The sequence below is a fragment of the Oenanthe melanoleuca genome, chromosome 11, assembly GCF_029582105.1.
Source record: "Oenanthe melanoleuca isolate GR-GAL-2019-014 chromosome 11, OMel1.0, whole genome shotgun sequence".
NCBI lineage: Eukaryota > Metazoa > Chordata > Aves > Passeriformes > Muscicapidae > Oenanthe > Oenanthe melanoleuca.
In genome coordinates, this window is record NC_079345.1 from 19,648,641 (window position 1) to 19,666,284 (window position 17,644).

At 41.7% G+C, this 17,644-nt stretch overlaps 1 long non-coding RNA gene across 1 annotated transcript; it reads left to right on the top strand.

Annotated features, from left to right (window-relative positions):
* The first annotated feature begins 341 nt into the window (after positions 1-341).
* Positions 342-16,549, top strand: LOC130257867 (uncharacterized). The gene is made up of 5 exons (XR_008841393.1): positions 342-614; positions 4,119-4,335; positions 14,174-14,246; positions 15,256-15,334; positions 16,398-16,549. It is a non-coding gene; the product is annotated as an uncharacterized LOC130257867 (long non-coding RNA).
* Positions 16,550-17,644: the final 1,095 nt, after the last annotated feature.

Consider the following 17,644-nt stretch of genomic DNA (forward strand, 5'->3'; position numbering starts at 1 on the left):
AGAATATTCATCATGGAAGAAGATTTATTGTATTGTAAACAGGAAATCTCTCTCTTACTCCTCTTCCTCTCTTCTCCTTACTCTCTTTACCCTTCCTCTTGCTCTTATTATTGCTCTCTTCTCCCCCTTCTCTCTCTCTCTCTCCCTCCCCCCTTTTATCTCTTTGTCCTGCTTTGGGGCTGTGCGGGGCAGCCCCTAGCAGGCTCTTTTATAATAAACTGCAACTGTAGCATTTAGCTTCGACAGAGCGCTTGAGTTTTGTCCCGGACCGTCTAGCCCGACACACAGACTCCGGAGCCTCCCTCAGGCAGCAGCTCGGAGCCATGGCCTCTGGGGCCAAGGCCGCCCTCACAGCCCTGCTGCAGCACCGCAGAAAGGAGCCGCAAGGCTTCTCCTCAGGGAGAACTTCCTCACAGAGTTAGCCTGAGCACAAGGAATGGATGGTTGTTACCAAGTTCAGATACCGCTGTAAAATCCAGCGCGATGGGCGAGTTGTGGAGGAGCAGCCCTGGTCGGGCTGTGGGGAGGAGGTGACCTGGCAGCGTGGTGGGGATGCTGCGGAGGAAGACAAGGCCAGACCTGCAGCACTTAGCTGGATGCATGCACATATTATGGTAATTATTTCTGTATATAAAGTTCAACTTAATAAATCTTTTTCCTCCTGCGTTTTCACTTCCCTGCTCAGTGAACTGTACAGAAACATTCTGCTTGGCCATTTTCACGAATCATTTGATTAAATGTATTTCAGTCTGATATCTACTCAGTGGCTAATGTGCAGAGAGAAGAGCAACTTGCTAATTTAATAACCAGCATTTCAAATTTCTGACTTAAAGTAAAAATCCTATATCTATTTGTGGAGCCAAGTGAAAGGTAGGGAAACTAAGAAAAACCCACTGAGATTCCTACTTAACTATCAGTTTGTAGACTATTTGAATCTTGGAGATGCTAAGTGGAAAGGGTATATTAATTATGGGATCTTAAGTGTGAGCCTGTATTTTAAAAGCTTATTTTCATTCTGCCTACGTCTGCCAGGAGGTTTTTAAACATGTCAAAATTCTGGCAGTGTCTGCAGCTAAGCATAGTGGTCTAGCTCTGAGAGAACCTACAAAATTTCACTGCTGCACCTTCCAGGAATAATTGGACACAATTAACACCCTGGGATCTTCCCTCTGCAAGGTCCCAGAGGAGCTGAGAAACCATTCCATCCTCTCTTCCCTTTGTTACCCCCCAGAAACCACCAGCATGTGGGATATATAAACCAAGCTGCTAACATTGCTGAGGAGATGGAGAATTATCTCCATTTCCTGATATTTGCATTTGTTTGGGATATTGAGCAAATACATGGAGATTTATTTCCCTGGATGAAAAAAGGACTCCTGGCCTCAGCCTGCTGTTGTCTCCCTATCTGCAGAATCTCAGAATTGCTAAGTTAAGCACTATGTTCACTTTTATCATAACCTGTCCTTATCAAGTTGAATCTTATCTTCTCCCTCCTGATTTGCCTGCTTGTCAAAATGTGCTTCATCTTCTTTTAGGAAAATTAGTTTTCGGCGGTAAACTTTTTAGGGAGCGATATCATTTGTTAGGGTATGACTTTGTGTCCAGTGAATGGTGATTTCAGAAGTGATAAGGAGATAATAACTTTTTGCTCTCCCAGCACGATGCTGAGGGAATTACTGTTGTGCCTTGGACCTTGGGAGCAATTTGAGCTCCAGGCTGGGAGGTCCCAGCTGGGAATGGTCTGGGAATAGGTGGCTGTAGCTGGCAGCATGTCAGGTTCCAGTTAACCAAAATAAAGCCGAGGCTTCTGTGTTTAATCTGTGCCTTTGTTTTGTTGTCTGTGTGTGGGAGCAGCACAGAGCTCTTCACTTCATCAAATATAAGTACACAGCCAGAAGGATGAAATAGCTCAGTACTGAGGGTTTGGGGTGGGGAGAAAAATACATCCTTTTACTGGGTTGTGTTTGGCAATCTTGCTGGTGGCCACTTCTATGTCCTAAATAACTTTTTGCTCTGTCTAAAATCATACCAAGAATAGGAGCTCAAAATATTTTAATAGTGACTGCATTTTTCTCAGTAAGGAATAGCAATAAATCAAGCATTGAAACAAAAAAAAAACAAAACAAAAACAAAAACAAAAAAAACAAACAAACAAAAAAACCACTATCATTAAGTAGCACCACAAAAGATTATTGTTCATATTCAGCTAAGCTCGTTGTTAGTGCTGTAGTTATACTTACCAGGCTAGAAATAATATTAAAATCTTTTTCATTATTAATTTATATACTTGGGATCAAATGGTGTAAGAAGGCATTTTGAACCACAGTGTTCATTTAGACATTAAGGAAAGAGCACTGCCCTGCTTGGCTCCTCTCTAGTTCTGAGCTATTTAGTGCTGTAAATATTTAGAGTACACTCAGCACTAGCTGAAAATCTGTGTTTTGGTCAAACAGTTGTTTTTGTTTCCTAATTGACTTTTTCTGCTGAACTTAAGCAGAGGGAAAGGATTTTGATGATGTGGACCTGTTGGGACTGCATGTCTATAATTTTACAGTTCTGGTATAATTTATAATTTGTGTTTGATTGTTTTGCATTAGTTGTTGGTGCTCCATTTTGCTGGAGCAGTTGACCACTCTTCATGGTCTTTTCTACACAAAGAAGGACCATGATGCTGTCTCTGATCAAACCTCATTTTCTTCCCTCTGCTGATCCTAAAGTTTCATGAGCTTCTGCAGTCCCTTCTCTGGTGCTTCTCATAACATGCTGCCAAAAATAACCTGCACAGAGTGAATTCTGTGTGGCACCTCAAGTAATTCCATGGATCCATGGACACGATCTGGTTGTAAGCTGCAGTAATACTCTATTACCACCCCTGCTATAAAACTGTTTTGCTTTTGTGGTAACACAGAGCTGTCATACCCAAATGCCATTGATTCCTGCCAAGCAGTGGAATCCCAGAACAAGGACAAATTCAGCCCTGTGTGCACAAATGACACTGTGCACTGTGCTGGATGTGAGGTCAGCTCCTGCCTCATTGTAATAACCAACAAAATCAATTCCAGCCCCTTCTCAAGGTGAGTGCTGCTGCCTTGATGCTGCAGCACTCGAGCATGAGCAAATTCTGATCAGCAAAACCCAATCTGCAAAAAGAATGTGCAAAGTGGAGCTGTTGTCAGGGCAAATTGCTGCCTGAGGAAGGATTTCCTGGTGGATATCAGCTTTTGAGAACAACTCAGCCCAGGCGATAGCCATGGAAAATAAACAAAATCCTCAAACTGCGATGATGGAAGCTCCATGGGTCCGAGGAGCAGGAGCTCAGGAAATTTCAGGACTTCTTTATTTCAGCTCTAACAGTGGAATAGCACAGTGGTTTACACCTGTTATTAACTCTGTAGTAGGCCAGGGTAACAGTCAGTTATTAAATCTCCATTTCAGATCAGAGCAATTCCCTGCATTGTCTTCCTGCCTCCTTCAGTGTTTGGGGGAAGGAGGTAATGCAGTGTCAGAAATTCGGGGTGACATATAAATGGACTTTATCCTTTTGTTTTTATTTTTCTTTTTTTTTTTTAACCAAGAATTGTTACTTTGGTGTTGACCATCTCCTCAAGGAGTTGCATTTACCCACATGAACACGCTGTCTCTGTAAACAAATTACCTTTTTTAATATCGTGTTTCTTTAATAGACTTATGGGGAGAGAACGGGGATGCAGAGAGAAAAATTCTTGCTGACCTTTGGGCCTGTACTTCTCTGATCATTTGAGCTTCCTGAATATTAAGTTTCATTTGTTACAGTTCAGCCCAGAATGGACTCTGTTATTAGTGTTCCGTGAGGAATCCTACAGATATGGGAACCCAGGGAAGGCTCTTGTGGAAGGGACATCACTACAGATCGGAAATGTTTGCTTTGTTTTTTACTTGCTATTTGAAAGAGGGGGGTTTAAATGTATAATACTTGATTATTCAGTGATAAGGAGAAGGTGCATCTGATTCCTACAGCTGCTTTAGGGAAACAACCACATCCTTAACTGATGTTGCCTCTGAAATCACAACTGGGGATGGGGACCCTTCTATGAGCAGATTGTGGTTTAGTTGTTACCTCTATGGTTTTGCTCCTATAGATGTGATAGTTCAGAGAAACCCTTAGCACGTGGAGTTTTTGCTGTTCCTAAAGGAATAATCACAGAATCCCCTGAGCTGGAAGGCACCCACAAAGATCAGAGTCCAGCTCCTGACCCTGCATGGGATATTCCGAAAAATCCTACCCTGAGAGCACTCTCCAAGAGAAATTTGCATTTATTGCTGAAGGAATGGAAAAGACAAACTCTTAATTGATATGTGACAATGATAGTTGTTTTACTGCTGTCTATAAACACTAAAAGAAAAAAAATCTCAGTGATGAGTAGGGATGTTTCTGAGAGCAGGTAATTAGTAACAATTGTGGAGAGCTAACAGTTCATTAAAACCATCTTTCTGTTGTAGCAAATACTGAAAATGTTCACACACACTGCATTTCACCTTAACTTGTAAGTTATGCCAATAATAAACCAGTAACTGTAGTATGGCCATCCTAACATGTGGCTGCAGGAGCTAGGGTGGTTCTAGCCCCCAGCTGCTGTGGGAGACAGGATAGCTCTGAGAGCTCCTGAGGCAGAGTGCCAGCCACAAGACTAGCAAGGGACAGAGACTCCACGATTGCTGCAGAGGTTCCAAAGGCAGTTTATTTCTCCAAAGGGTTTCCACTAGCAAATCCCATTACATAGCACAGCAAGGGGTCTTTATAGGTTTCAAAAGGATTGAAATTCTAACCAGTAAAATTATGAGTTGAGAAACTATCCAATTGCATTAAGATTCTAGTAAGAAAAAGACCAATCATCTAGTAAAGTTAAAAACCAATAAAATCCTAAATGATGACAGGGGTTTTGGCAGGGAGGGGGTGGGGGGCATCTCTCATGAAAGCATTCATTGTCTCAGGGCACAAAATCCCAAGGGCTTTTTTCAGGCACCGTTGTATCATCCACAATAACACAGGTGCAATTTTTTTTTTTTTTTTTTACTGCAGTTTCATCAAGATATATGAAAATTGCTAAGGAAATTCTGAGAGACAGTAGATGACAGTGATTCTAGTATAGTATTTCCCATGCCTTTGTAATTTATAGTGACATTTTTGTCTTTTGTCACTGAGTGAAAACTCTCATGCAAATTCAATACCTATGATAATACACTGCAACATGTAATCTTGATTTCTTTGTGGGAAGGGGGCACCATGCAGAGAGCAGCTCATCCTTGCTGCAGATCCCCACTCCTTGCAGGACCAAAGCAGATGGGTTGGAAGCCTGTGGTGGAGCAGAGTGAGCAGGGGATTTTTTGGTACTGGGATGTAGTAGAATCTTCTTTTCAGCCTGACATTTATGAAAGGTTAACAGATATAAGACCTGATGAAAGAGGCAGCAGCATCAGGGGCCCAGCTTAATAGCTTATCTGCTCTACTGTTTATTTTCCAGGGAGATTTCCTTGAACAAGGAGCAAGAAATGTTGCAATACTTGTCACGTTTAGGCCAAGGGTTTGAGAAGTTTAAGATTTCCTCAGCTTCTGAAAACAGCCTATTCTGAAAATATGGTCACTCCTCCAATGAATATTATTGGGAAAACTGCTTTCTAGCATGCTGCTTTGTTCAAAACTTTTTTTGTAAATAAGGACACAAATGAATTTTTTTCTCTGCTTTTGCTTCCTAGTCCTTTTTAAGTAAATTAAAAAGAAAAAAACAGGTAAATGCCACTTATTCCTTGAGTTAAGTGAATGCAGGATCAATAATTTAGTATTCCTTGATGTTTCTAAACATAACTGCTGAGACAGCCTAAACAATGGATCCTGAAAGTCTTGCTTACACTGCTCAAATTCCAGATATGATTTTGGAAGGTGTGGGGATGATTTAAAGGGCCAACTTGAAAGGCAGAATTCAAATTCTAAGTATACAAAATAAGATCTATCTTCACTATCTTCATTGCTCCTAGTTTACCTAGGAATTTTATTGCTTGTGTTCCATGTTTGAGACAGAAAACCAGGGGCCTTTGGGGGCTGTTTACAAAGCACTTACAGCAGAACAGAGATTTCTGAATCAGCTTGAGATTGGCCAACTTGGCCATTGGTCACAGTAGCAGACCCAGCACGAAGCTGAGCTGAGTTTAATGTGCTCAGGGATTTTTGCAGCATTCCTGGTTGTGCAGCACAGTTTCTCTTTCAGGTTTCCAAGGCTAGATTACAAATCCTGAGCGGCCCTTTCCCTTGTGTATCCTTTCAGTTGCTTCCTGGAGGAGTCTGTGCTTTTTGCCAAGAATGTTGTCTAGGTGTCAAAGCTTTGCTGCTATTCCTTCCCAGCCCTTCCCAAGTGTTGACAGAGTGAGACACAAGTGCCTAAGTCCCGTTCAGAGCCACAAAATGAGCATCCTCTTGATTATGTGGTCTGGAAAACCTTCTCAGAATCTGCTTGCTGGCTTGGTCCCACAGAAGGTGGCGAGATTTTTCTACCTTCCTGTGTGATGCCCTCAGTACCTAAAAAAAAAAAAAAAAACAAATTCCCTGAATAGCCTTGAAGTAGTTGGAGAGCAGAGTTTAGGATGCATTTATTTCCTTAAGATTTACTGTTGCTGTATTTACTGTGTCTGCAGAGACATGATGAAGTGTAGCTCTCATTTTTGGCTGCCTGTCTCCTGTTGCTCGTGCAGCAGCCTGGCCATGCCAGAAACTGTGGATTCACTGAAGGATTGATTCACTGCAGGATTGGGTGATGGAGTGCTCAGTGCTGTGCTGTTCCCTCTCAGGATGTAGCTCTTAATGTGCTGCGGCAGGAACATTGATTTGGGACACAGAACACACAGAATTATGACAAGTTGCAGGTATAATTAAAAGAAGTTTATCTGGCATATCCAGTTTTGAAGGCTGTTCTGGCTGACAGTGATTTGTAGTTTTGGTAGCCTTTCTTTCAAGTAACATGAAGTGTGTTGGGTTTTTATGTGCACGACTTGTGTCATCGTTATCCCGACGTGTAAAATCCCCAGAGGGGTTTCCTTCTCAGAGTGCAGTTGGTGGCATGGAACAAATTGATGGCATTGAACAATCAGCTCTAAAACACTGTAGAGAGAAAATCAGCTTCTGCCTATTAGGGTGAGCATTTAATTATTCCAGTATCCCTCTACCTCTACTACTTATTTTCTTTTCCTGTAGAAAGAGCATGTATAAAAGCAGATGTGACAGTTCCTGAAATTTTAAGCTGTTTGGTGACCAGTGTGTGTTTCTGCACTTTTCCATTCAGTGATCCATCCGTTTGCACCTTCCATGGCCTGGGGGAACTGCAGCTGCTGCAGGAGTATTGTGGGTGCCAAGTGGCCACCTTGCCCCTTTCTCTACATCTGCACAGGACAAAGAGAGCAGTTCAGACAGCCAGGGCTTAACCATGGTGCCAGCAGGCTTTTCCTGTCTACAAAATAGCCCTGCCTGGGGAAAAAGAGACACTCCTCCAAAATATCCCTGCCTAAGGAAAAAAGAGCCACTCCTCCAAAATATCCCTGCCTAAAGAAAAAGAGCCATTTCTACACTGTCTTAAGCATTTTTATTTCTTTAGCTGGAGCAATGTCATTGTCAGTGAATAATTTGGTTAAATTGATGTCAGATCATGTGGTTTGACTGCTGGTAATTGAATGGGATGGAAGGAAATACTATAAAACTCAGCTCTGGCCAGGCTTTATCAGACAGTGCAGTGAGAGGGGCTGAATCAAAATACATACAGAGAAAAGTTAATAAAGATCATGAAACATCTTAACATGGTCAAATCCGAGGGCTCCACGCCGTGAGCTGTCTGCTCAGTAACAGGGCTGTGAGCAGCTGTCCCCAAATTTAAGGAAATTACAAAATTGCCACAGTTCCAGCTGCGTTTTAAGTGCTTGGGAAACACTGCAATCCCAGGAAATCGGGTTCCATATGCTGACTGAAATGGAGGGTTATAATCACCTGGCATTTCACGTGGATTAACCCTTCAGCATTCCTGACAGTGCCACTTGGAGATTGCTCCATGTCCTCCATCGTCCCAGACATCCTCAGGAATATCCTGTGTGCACCACGCTGCTGAGAGCTGCTGCTCTGAGATTCAATGTGACATTTTTAATGTATTCTGAGCTTCTGTTCCTGAAAGAAGCTTTTCATTTTGGAAATAAAGGGAGAACATTTTGGGAAATGTTTCTTTGCAGAACAACTGCATGCTCCTGGCAAAATGGAAAGGGATTGGCACAGGAACAAGTCTGACATACCAAGTGCAAAGAGATTTTGAGTTTGTTCAGACTGAGACTTATTGGCATTAATCAGCATGTGCTTTTAAACACACAAAAATAAGTTTTCTGTGACTGTATTTGAATATGTGGATGTGAAATGTTCGCTTATTTTCTGACAAATGCTGAGAAGGGCATATGGAGCTCCAAAATGCAGTTTCAAAGACAGGAAGCTGAAGCAGGAATGCACAGAATCACCTTGAGATTTGTTACCACCTGTAAGAAAATACATTTTCTTTACCTTTCAGGGGTACTTAAATCTATACTGAAAACAATTTTGCTTTACTATGCAAAATGTAAGATCATAAAATAACATTAAGCAAGAGCTAATTTTGAAGGAGAAACATCCCTAAATAATTTCTGCTATTTTATCTGTTGGGGAAGTTCTCCTTAGAGGGCTGATATTCACCTCTGGCCAGCAGAGAAGTCATGAGGGGGTTGAGTACTCCATGGGACCCTGGCTGTGCAGAGCTCCTGCTGGTCCCTGGAAGGCTGATGTCCCAAGGATCTCTCTCTCTCTCTCTATATATATATATATATCTTTCTTTATATATAATGTGCTCAGATGGCTGCTGCAGCCCTGGCTCAGCTGTGGTATGCACAAGGAGGTCCTAAATGCCCTGGGTGGGCACTCAGAGCATCCCTGCCTCTCCCAAGACAGTTTTCCTGTTGGGAACCGCAGATTTTGTGACCTGAATTCTTTCAGATTTTCAACAAGCTTATCTGGTTTGTTTAGAATTTGTGAAGGGTGCAAAGGTTTGGGGGGATTCCTGCCCTGACTGAAGGGTGCTGTTGGTCCCCATTGGGTGTCAGCTCCTGCTGGCTGCTGGTGGCTGTACAGCTGCTCCCACTCATCAGCAGAGCTTTTCCTAATTAACAGATGAAAGGCATTTTTGTAATTACCTCTGCCTTCTATAGCTGCTTAATTCGTGACTTCTCTGAGCATAGCTTGAATGTCTCCTGAGTTTTGCTAGAGGCTTCTCCAAGAGTAGAACCTTCATTCTCATGGTCAGAAAGTGAAAGCTGCAATGTAAGACTCTTATTCAATTTATAGGAAAAGATGAGATGGGGCAGAGCATAAATTACAGGCCAGAAGGTTGAAATGAGGGGCTGAAAGCAGAGTGATTTTGTTGTGAGGTTTGTGAGCCCAATGAAAACATCACAGAGGTTAAAGCCAAGTTGTCTAGGACACTGAGTAGAATACATTGGGAAATGAGATATTATTATATTACAAATATTTCCCATTAAAAGTTGTTAGGAAGAGACCAGATCCTTTGGTTATGCCTGCAGTCGTAATGCACTGAATTCTTAAAGCTCAAATCTCTTTTTAAAGGTTATTTTATATTATATTACCACGGAGTTGAATTATTAGAGCAGAGACAAAACACATTGCAAAAAGCAGATCAGAGGTTTTAGGGGGTGGGGGTTTCATTTAAGTTTAGAAAGCCATCCCTGTGGTAAGAGCAGATGAGGAGGAGCACTGAGAGCATTGAATCCACATTCTCCTGTGCTGTGCCTGCCGTGCACATCCACCTGTCAAGGAGAGCCCTGCTGATTGACACTTGAGGGCTGCACTCAGCAGCTGACTTCAGAGCATCATTCGAGCTTTGCTGGGTTCACTGTGCAATCTCTTGCTTCATCAGCAATATCCATAACCTGATCTTCCTCTACAGAGGGAAGGAGCTTTGCTCACCACAGAGGAATCTGCCCCACAGCTATGCCTGGGCTCAGCATGTGTATCAAACTTGTCATCATTTGCATACACTCCTAATTATCTCCTCATCACTGAGCTTTAGGATGGATTATGAGAGTGCTGGATTTTTTTTTTTATTTTTAATGTCTGAATGCTTCAGAGCTAAAATCGAGTTACTTTGTATGTCTTCTTTTATATATAAATATATATCCTGATGTTTAGGAATATCCTACCCAGGAAACAATGAATCCCAAATGAAATGCAAATTTTGGTGCATTTCAGCTTGTTCTTGAGAAGTGTAAATGGAATGTCTGGGGATTTTAATATTGTAAAACACTAAACTAAGATGAGAAGTTTTGAAATCTACACATAGGACAAAATAGGTAATTTACCAGTGAAAAAGTTATTGTCCACAGTAGTAGTAGTGTTCAGGTGACATCTCATGTTTCAGGGTATGTAATCTCTTCTGGGAAAATGAAATCCCAAACCCAAAGAATTCCTGTGGTATGTTATGAAGTAAATATGGAAGTAAATGTGTGGCTTTTGCTGTTCTTTGAGATTGATTTCTGGTTGATTTTTTTTTTTCTTCAAGTGAATATTAATTCCTGCTTCTATTTCTCTATTATTTTAGTTAGGGAGTATTAAAAATGGATAAGGGAAGATATGAAGTCCTTAAGTAAGTTATTTTTTGCCTGATCAGTGTGATTTTAAAATCCAAGAAATTGGGATATCGACTCTTGGAAGAAGAAAACAAAAAAAACCAGAGAAGTCCCAATTTCTCACTTATTACAATGTTGAATCAATATGTTTGGCTCGTGAAATGTTTTCCAGGATAAAGCAAAATGTCTCTGAAGCAGACTTTTTCTTCAGTACATCATAATCTACAGCTCATTCAAGCATATGGGATCAATAGTGGTGTGTCTTGTTAGGTAATCATGAAACTGGAGGAATATATTAAAGGAGGAGAGCAGAAAACGAGCCTTTTAGGGAACTGTTTGGTTTGGGATTTTTAAAAGCAAAGGTAATTATTGTAAAGCCATAGAAGCCTGTTATCAATTGAAAGATCAATATTCCTGTGAATAGAGACTCTGAATTCATTGGACCTTTCTTGCATGGTTTCTGTGAGTGTTGGTCTGTGTGTTTATATGTACTTGTGTGTGTGAATGTGCATCAGTCAGATTGCTCTTTGTGACAACTATTATCTTTATTTTCTGGTATGGCAATACTGAAAGCTGCTCCTGGCCTTGCAGTACAGTAAAAATCTCTGTAGCTTAAAGCAGAATTCAATGTAGCTGAAACCTGTCTGTTGATTCAGCTTTGGAGGTTTCCATGTCCCCTGTCCATGTGTGGCCATCCCTGGGGAACAGGAGAACTCTGTGGACACTGTCACTACCCCACTGAGTTAAAGACAGCCTGAAAATCTACTTTATTAAACTCAAAATAAATTAGAGCTTAATTTTGGAATGAAACCCTGGGCTGGCTGGTGCAAGAGATACTGCTCTCCAATATTGACCTGTTCATCCAGGCTTCCAGAGGAGTGGAATTGTTCTGTAACACGGGAATGAGAGGGGGATGGATCAAGACTTCCACCTTTACACTTCTGAGCACTTTTATTTGTGCCAGTCTTCACTTTTAATTGTACCCCTGCTGTCGTGCTCCACGTTCAAGAGCCAAGGCTTTTCTGGCAGAGGAAAGGAGCAAAAGTTTAGTTCTGCAAATGTGTGTTGAGACTTACAAATCTAATTATGATATCAAACTTTGGTGATGATTGTTAAATATGTAACTGTAAGTATGTAAGGAGCACACCCACACGTCTTCTTAATTTCACACATATATAACGATTTTTAAGTGGAAATAAAACTATTCATAAAAGTGAGAGCAGAAACACAAAGTGGAATGTAAGCAATCATTGTGGACAAGTTTTTAAATATTTTTTATATATAATTGCTTTAAAATATTTTTATTCCACTGTCTCTTGTGTGCCAGCACTGAATTCTGGGTGCTCACAAAGTGGTTGCAAATTTGACGAGTTAGTTGATAGAAATCCCACACTTCAGGTTTTCTTGGGAGTTTTCTTGGATGCCTTGATCTGTGTGTCAGGGGAAGGCTTGGGGGATGTAAGTCTTTGTTCTGATACCCTCAGCTGCAGAGGAAAATGGAGCTGTGTCAGTAATTCAGGTGAATAAATGCAAAAGTCACCTGAAATGGATGTTGGTGCTGGACAGCCTTGAAAGATTGTCCCAGTTATTGTGACAGCATGCTGCTGACCAGCAGATCTTGGCACAGAAAGTGTTCACACCAGGCAAGGCATAGCCCAGGGGCACAAACTGGGTGGGCTTGAATATCCAAGGCAAGTCTGGGTTGCTTTTTGGGGGAGTTTCCTGGGGTTTTTTTATTTTTTTTATTTTTAGTTAGGATAGAAAAGAAACTGCCTGCACATCCCTTGTTTCCTAAAGCTCGTGATACTCAGTTGTGGATCTGCTTTGCAACAAGAGCACCCTAGATACCTAAAACCACCTGATTGCTTCCATGAAATCAGCCTTATCCCTCTAGCTGTTCTCCATTCAGCTGAATTCTGAATTAGCTGGATTTACCCTAAATTATTCCAGTGCTATGTCTCAAAAGGACTGCTCTGCTTCTTTCCCTGGTGTAGATCCCATAGCTTGGAGAGCTGGGAGGCAGCTCAGGTGAGGAACCCTTTGAATGTGTCCAGAAATTGGTTTGTTTTCTCTCCTGATTTATTCTGTCTGTTGGCCTCACAGTGACGCTTGGCTGCAGCTCTGTAGGCCCTGAAATAAATGAGAATTGTAGGTTTGAGACAGAAAGCAGATTTCAGTCCTTTCTCTCTGCTCTGAGGTTGTTAACAGTTTAATTTAATGGTTGTTTTGTACTTCCATGATGAAAAATACACTGGTAAAGCTAATCTGGCCTGAGCTGCTGTGTTCTTCATGCCCTCGCCATTTCCCACATGGTGGTGGTGGTGCTGTCTTTGGCAAATTCATGAGTCAAAGCTGGTTTGGGAGAGAACAGGCTATAAATAATTTGAGGCTATCCAGTTAGAAGAAAGAGTTATTTAAAAGTTAATTTAATTTCTTAAGGTTCAATCTGATGAAGAATAAAGTTGGGATAGTTTATAACAGTCCTGTGTGTGTATGTATGGAGATGTGTGTGTGTGTGTGTATTTCCATTTATATGTAAATGTAGACTTGCAGCTCATGAGCTCCACATTTTTTTCAGAGGATCGGAATATTTTTAAATCTTGATGGCCATTAATTTCCTCTGTAATTTAAGGATTTATTTGCAAAATGGGATAAAGAACACAGACATGGATGGTTTGAGCTGTTGGGACAAGGAGTGAGCAGTAGAGAGGGAGCATGTTCCTGTAACCTGTGTGGGGCTATAGACAGATTAGCTTGGGGACTGCTGCTTTCAAAACAAGCATTAAGTTGTCAGAAGTTGAGGTATATATTAAATAGCTTCATTATTGGAATTTGGTTACCACTTATGATTTATAAATCCATCTGTTAAGATAATTTTAAGAAACAGCAGCACATCATTAATAAAAGTTTTCAGTTCAGCAGAGCAGCATGCAAAGCAAACATTATTTTTTAGGCCCGATTTGAAACAGGGAATAGGTCTGAGTTGTAATGGAATTATTTTTTTAATGGAACATTTTATTTTCATAGTTTTGTAATGCTCCTTTCATTTCCTAGCCCGGGGCTGCTACGCCTGCTTTATCCTCTAAAAGCCAGAATAAACAGAGCTTGCTCGGCCACATGGGAAAGTCAGGCCTAGATGAAAACTCAAGCTTGACGATTTATGTCTGAGGAAAAACAACAAAGGTGGTGGAGATGGTGTGTGGTGGCTGATGGGTCATGGAGTCCCCAAGCAGCACTTCAAAGAGCAGCAGGGCTGGTGGCAGAGCTGGAGAGGACACGGCCAGAGCCAGTTCCACTGGGAGCTGCCTGACAGCTTCCCTGGGAGCAGCTCACCCAGGGGCCCCGTCACAGAAACCCACAGTGCTGGCAAAGAGTTAAAAAAAGGAAAGGGGAAAGGAGAAAAAAAAAAAGTATAAAGGAAAAACAACAATGATAATTTTTGGATGAAGCACCCGATGCTGTACCTTATGAGCATTGTCTCTTGCTTGACTTTTTCAGGAAGTTGAAAGGACAGGCTGCACAAATTTTGTCCACATAACTGTGATTTCCTGGCTGGCTCCAAGTGGTGCACCAAGGTCAGTGAGAGGGGTCTGGCTCTGCCACACATGAGGGCAATAAAACCTCCCCAGGCTTAGCTTACATGCATTTTATTAGCAAGTGCTGCTGTGGTTTTCATCCCAAAGGCCTGTGCTTTTAGCTCAGGAGAAGTGATTACACATGCAGCATTTCTGGCTCTGGGTTGGGTGTGTGGCTGTTGCTGTGCCCATGCATCAGGGCTGGGCATGGAGAGCGAGCAGAGCCAGCAGGGAGGGCACTGAGCAGGCTCCAGGCACCATGTCCCACAGTAGCAGGCTGCTGATGGAGTGGAATATTGAGCAGGCTCCAGGCACCATGTCCCACAGTAGCAGGCTGCTGATGGAGTGGAATATTTAGCAGGCTGCTGATGGAGTGGAATATTGAGCAGGCTCCAGGCACCATGTCCCACAGTAGCAGGCTGCTGATGGAGCGGAATATTTGGAATTACGGCCCTCACTTCCCCCTGGGGCCTGTGGGTGTTCCTCTCCTGCTGGGTGCTGGGTGCTATAGGGGAGCTGGGATTCCTGGCTGTCTGTCCTGACCTTCCCTGGCACAGCTGCCCAGGGATCCTGCAGAGCCTGGATTTATTTATGTGAGAGCAGTGGTGCTGATGACAAGGCTGAGTGATGGAGCTGTTTAGTTTCAGGGTCCTTGAATCAACAATCTGGGCTGTAGCACAGCCTGAAAAAAGCTATAGGTAGGCTAGACTGATTTCACACTGAAGAATTATTTTTTTTTTTTTTCCCCAGATCCACAAAACTGGTACCTCTTATTTAAGAGCCCAGGAGATAAAGTCATTCTGGAAAACAAATATACCTTAGGCTTATCTGTATGTCTGGAAGAGCATTGCTAAAACTGAGAGAAAACAAATATTGCTAGCAGGATTAACTTCCTTTTGAAAACCAGCAATATCCTTTAGAGATCTTGTGACCATATTAGTAGCTGTCCTAAGATATAATTTCAATTAAAGTTCTTTTTCTTTTCTCACCATCTCATTTCATGGCTCAGGTCACTGAGAGCTGTGACAGTGACTGGTCAATAGAGAACCCTGATCACCTGGGATACCAGACACAGCAAAGAGATTTCTGTGAGTCTTCACTTATCTGGTGCTGGGAATGTGATTTATGCCATAAAGAAAACATTTATAAGGAGTGCAGTAGAAAAGGAAATTAATACTATAAAGCTGTCATGAGGTATTTTAGTCAGAAGTGGAACCAAGGCGAAGCTGAACTCTGCAATGGCAAAATGAAGTTCCTAAGGAAGTTATGAAATCTTGTGCCTGACCTTCAACCCCTCAAGGACATAAAAAAATTCCAAAAGTTTGCTTGCTTTTTGCTATAAAAACACAGTAGATTTTGAGGCTGCAGACTTGTACAGAGAAAAGAATTAGGAGTGTTTTTCCTTTGTGATTCTAGGAGTGTCTAGTAATTAGTGCTACAGAAAATACTGATTTGATGCACTTGTTCTCTTGGATAGTTTAATTTGTCCTCAGATGTCCTTTGTCTCCATCCATCTACAGGGGGAACAGTCACTCCTCACTGCTGAAGCAGTCTGGTTTGCCAAGACTTAGTACTGGTTTTTAGGGTTACACCCCTCTAATAAAGCTGGATTAATCTGTATCCTTTGCTGGAGAGTTTGCCCAGCCAGCTAATCCAGTGTGCTCTGTCTGACTGAACTCCTGCACTGGGAAAGGTGTCAGTAATCCCACAAGGGTTTTAAATTTCAGGACAATGTACCTGGGGATGCCTTGAGAGTCAGCTGTGGGCTGCTCTGTGTGAAAGCAAAGGTTATAAAGATGTACTCAAAACCCTGCCTGTCTATACATTGTTGTAATTATTTAAATAATTACAATTTAAATAATTGCAGATTATTTAAAGTCTTAAAAAATCACACAATTTTCCAGTGTAAAATTGGTGTATATTTCAGCAGGAAAACCCAAACAAGCTCCCTGATCTTTTAACAGAGATAGGTCTTTTGCAAGGAGCTGTGACTGAATTTGTGCCTCTCCTAAATCAGCTGAGGGCTTTATCCAAATATTTGTGAGCTGCTGCTGAAGGAAAAGAACCACACATAATTTTTATTGAATGAGCAACACGTACTTAAGATTAAATCCTTAATCTAATAGCTCTTTTGCAATTTTTTTCTCACAGCAAATAAGAATTGGAGAAATTGTTTTGCCATCCTAGAGTGAAGTATCAGGAGACAGAAAAAAGAGACTTCCCCCCACTCTCTCCCTCTCCTACCTTGGGTGCTGCCATCTGGAGCCTGTGCTATTTGGTAATATTAAATAAATGCAAAGCTAATTAATTCCTTTCTGTCAGGTTTTTCTCATTAGGGTAATAATAACCTTTCAGAGTTTGTCATTCACCAGTCAGCAATGTACCATATGCTTGATGTCACATGATAAAAAGTATTCTCCATTTGCCATGCTCTGGAGCGCCTTAGTGCTGCTCAGGATAATCATTTGTTTCCCAGGAATGTCTCACTGACATATGCCACAGATGCATTGATTGTTTGCTAATACACCCTCAATCCCATCATTGCACATTTTTGCCAGCAATATTACTCTCATAAAAATATTTCTTCTCCATGAGCTCTATTTCCATTGGATATTGATGCCTAATTCCTGGTGGTGCCTTTTGGGGAAGGAGGTTTTAGGCTGCTGAAACTTGGAGGATGTCAATGTGGCTTTGATGGCTTTGTCCTGCCCTGTGGTTCTGTCCAAACAGATTATTAAGAATCAGCTTTTCTCAAAATCATAATTTTCTCTCTCTCAAAATGTGTTAATAAGGATTTACATAGGCAAAGTTAAATTGTAATTTCTCAAACTCTGTGTGTCAGCATTGTTAAAAAAAAGGTATGTGGTCATTTGTGCAACAGGTGAATGAATCCTTCAGTGTCTGCAGTGAGGACAGGGCTGCAGGAAATACAGAGGAAGCTTCATCTGCAACTAAAACATTTAGGAATCCTCCTTCATTTGTGTTGCATTAAAAAATAAATATGTGAAAATTTGAAACCTGTAAATCAAAAGCTGTGCTGGTTTGGTAGATGGGGAGCTGGTTCAGCTAGTGTAATAATAGCATGGAACACAGAATAATGTAGAACATAGAATAACCACAGAGAATGTAGAAAATAACTGCATAGGACATGGAATAATAACAGCCCAGAACATGGAATTATAACATAGAATATAGAATAACAGCACAGAACATAGATAAAAACAGTATGTGGTCATAGAATTCCAGAATGTCTGGGTTTGGAGGGACCTTAAATCCCACCCAGTGCCACCCCTGCCATGGCAGGGACACCTCCCACTGTCCCAGGCTGCTCCAGCCCCAGTGTCCAGCCTGGCCTTGGGCACTGCCAGGGATCCAGGGGCAGCCACAGCTGCTCTGGG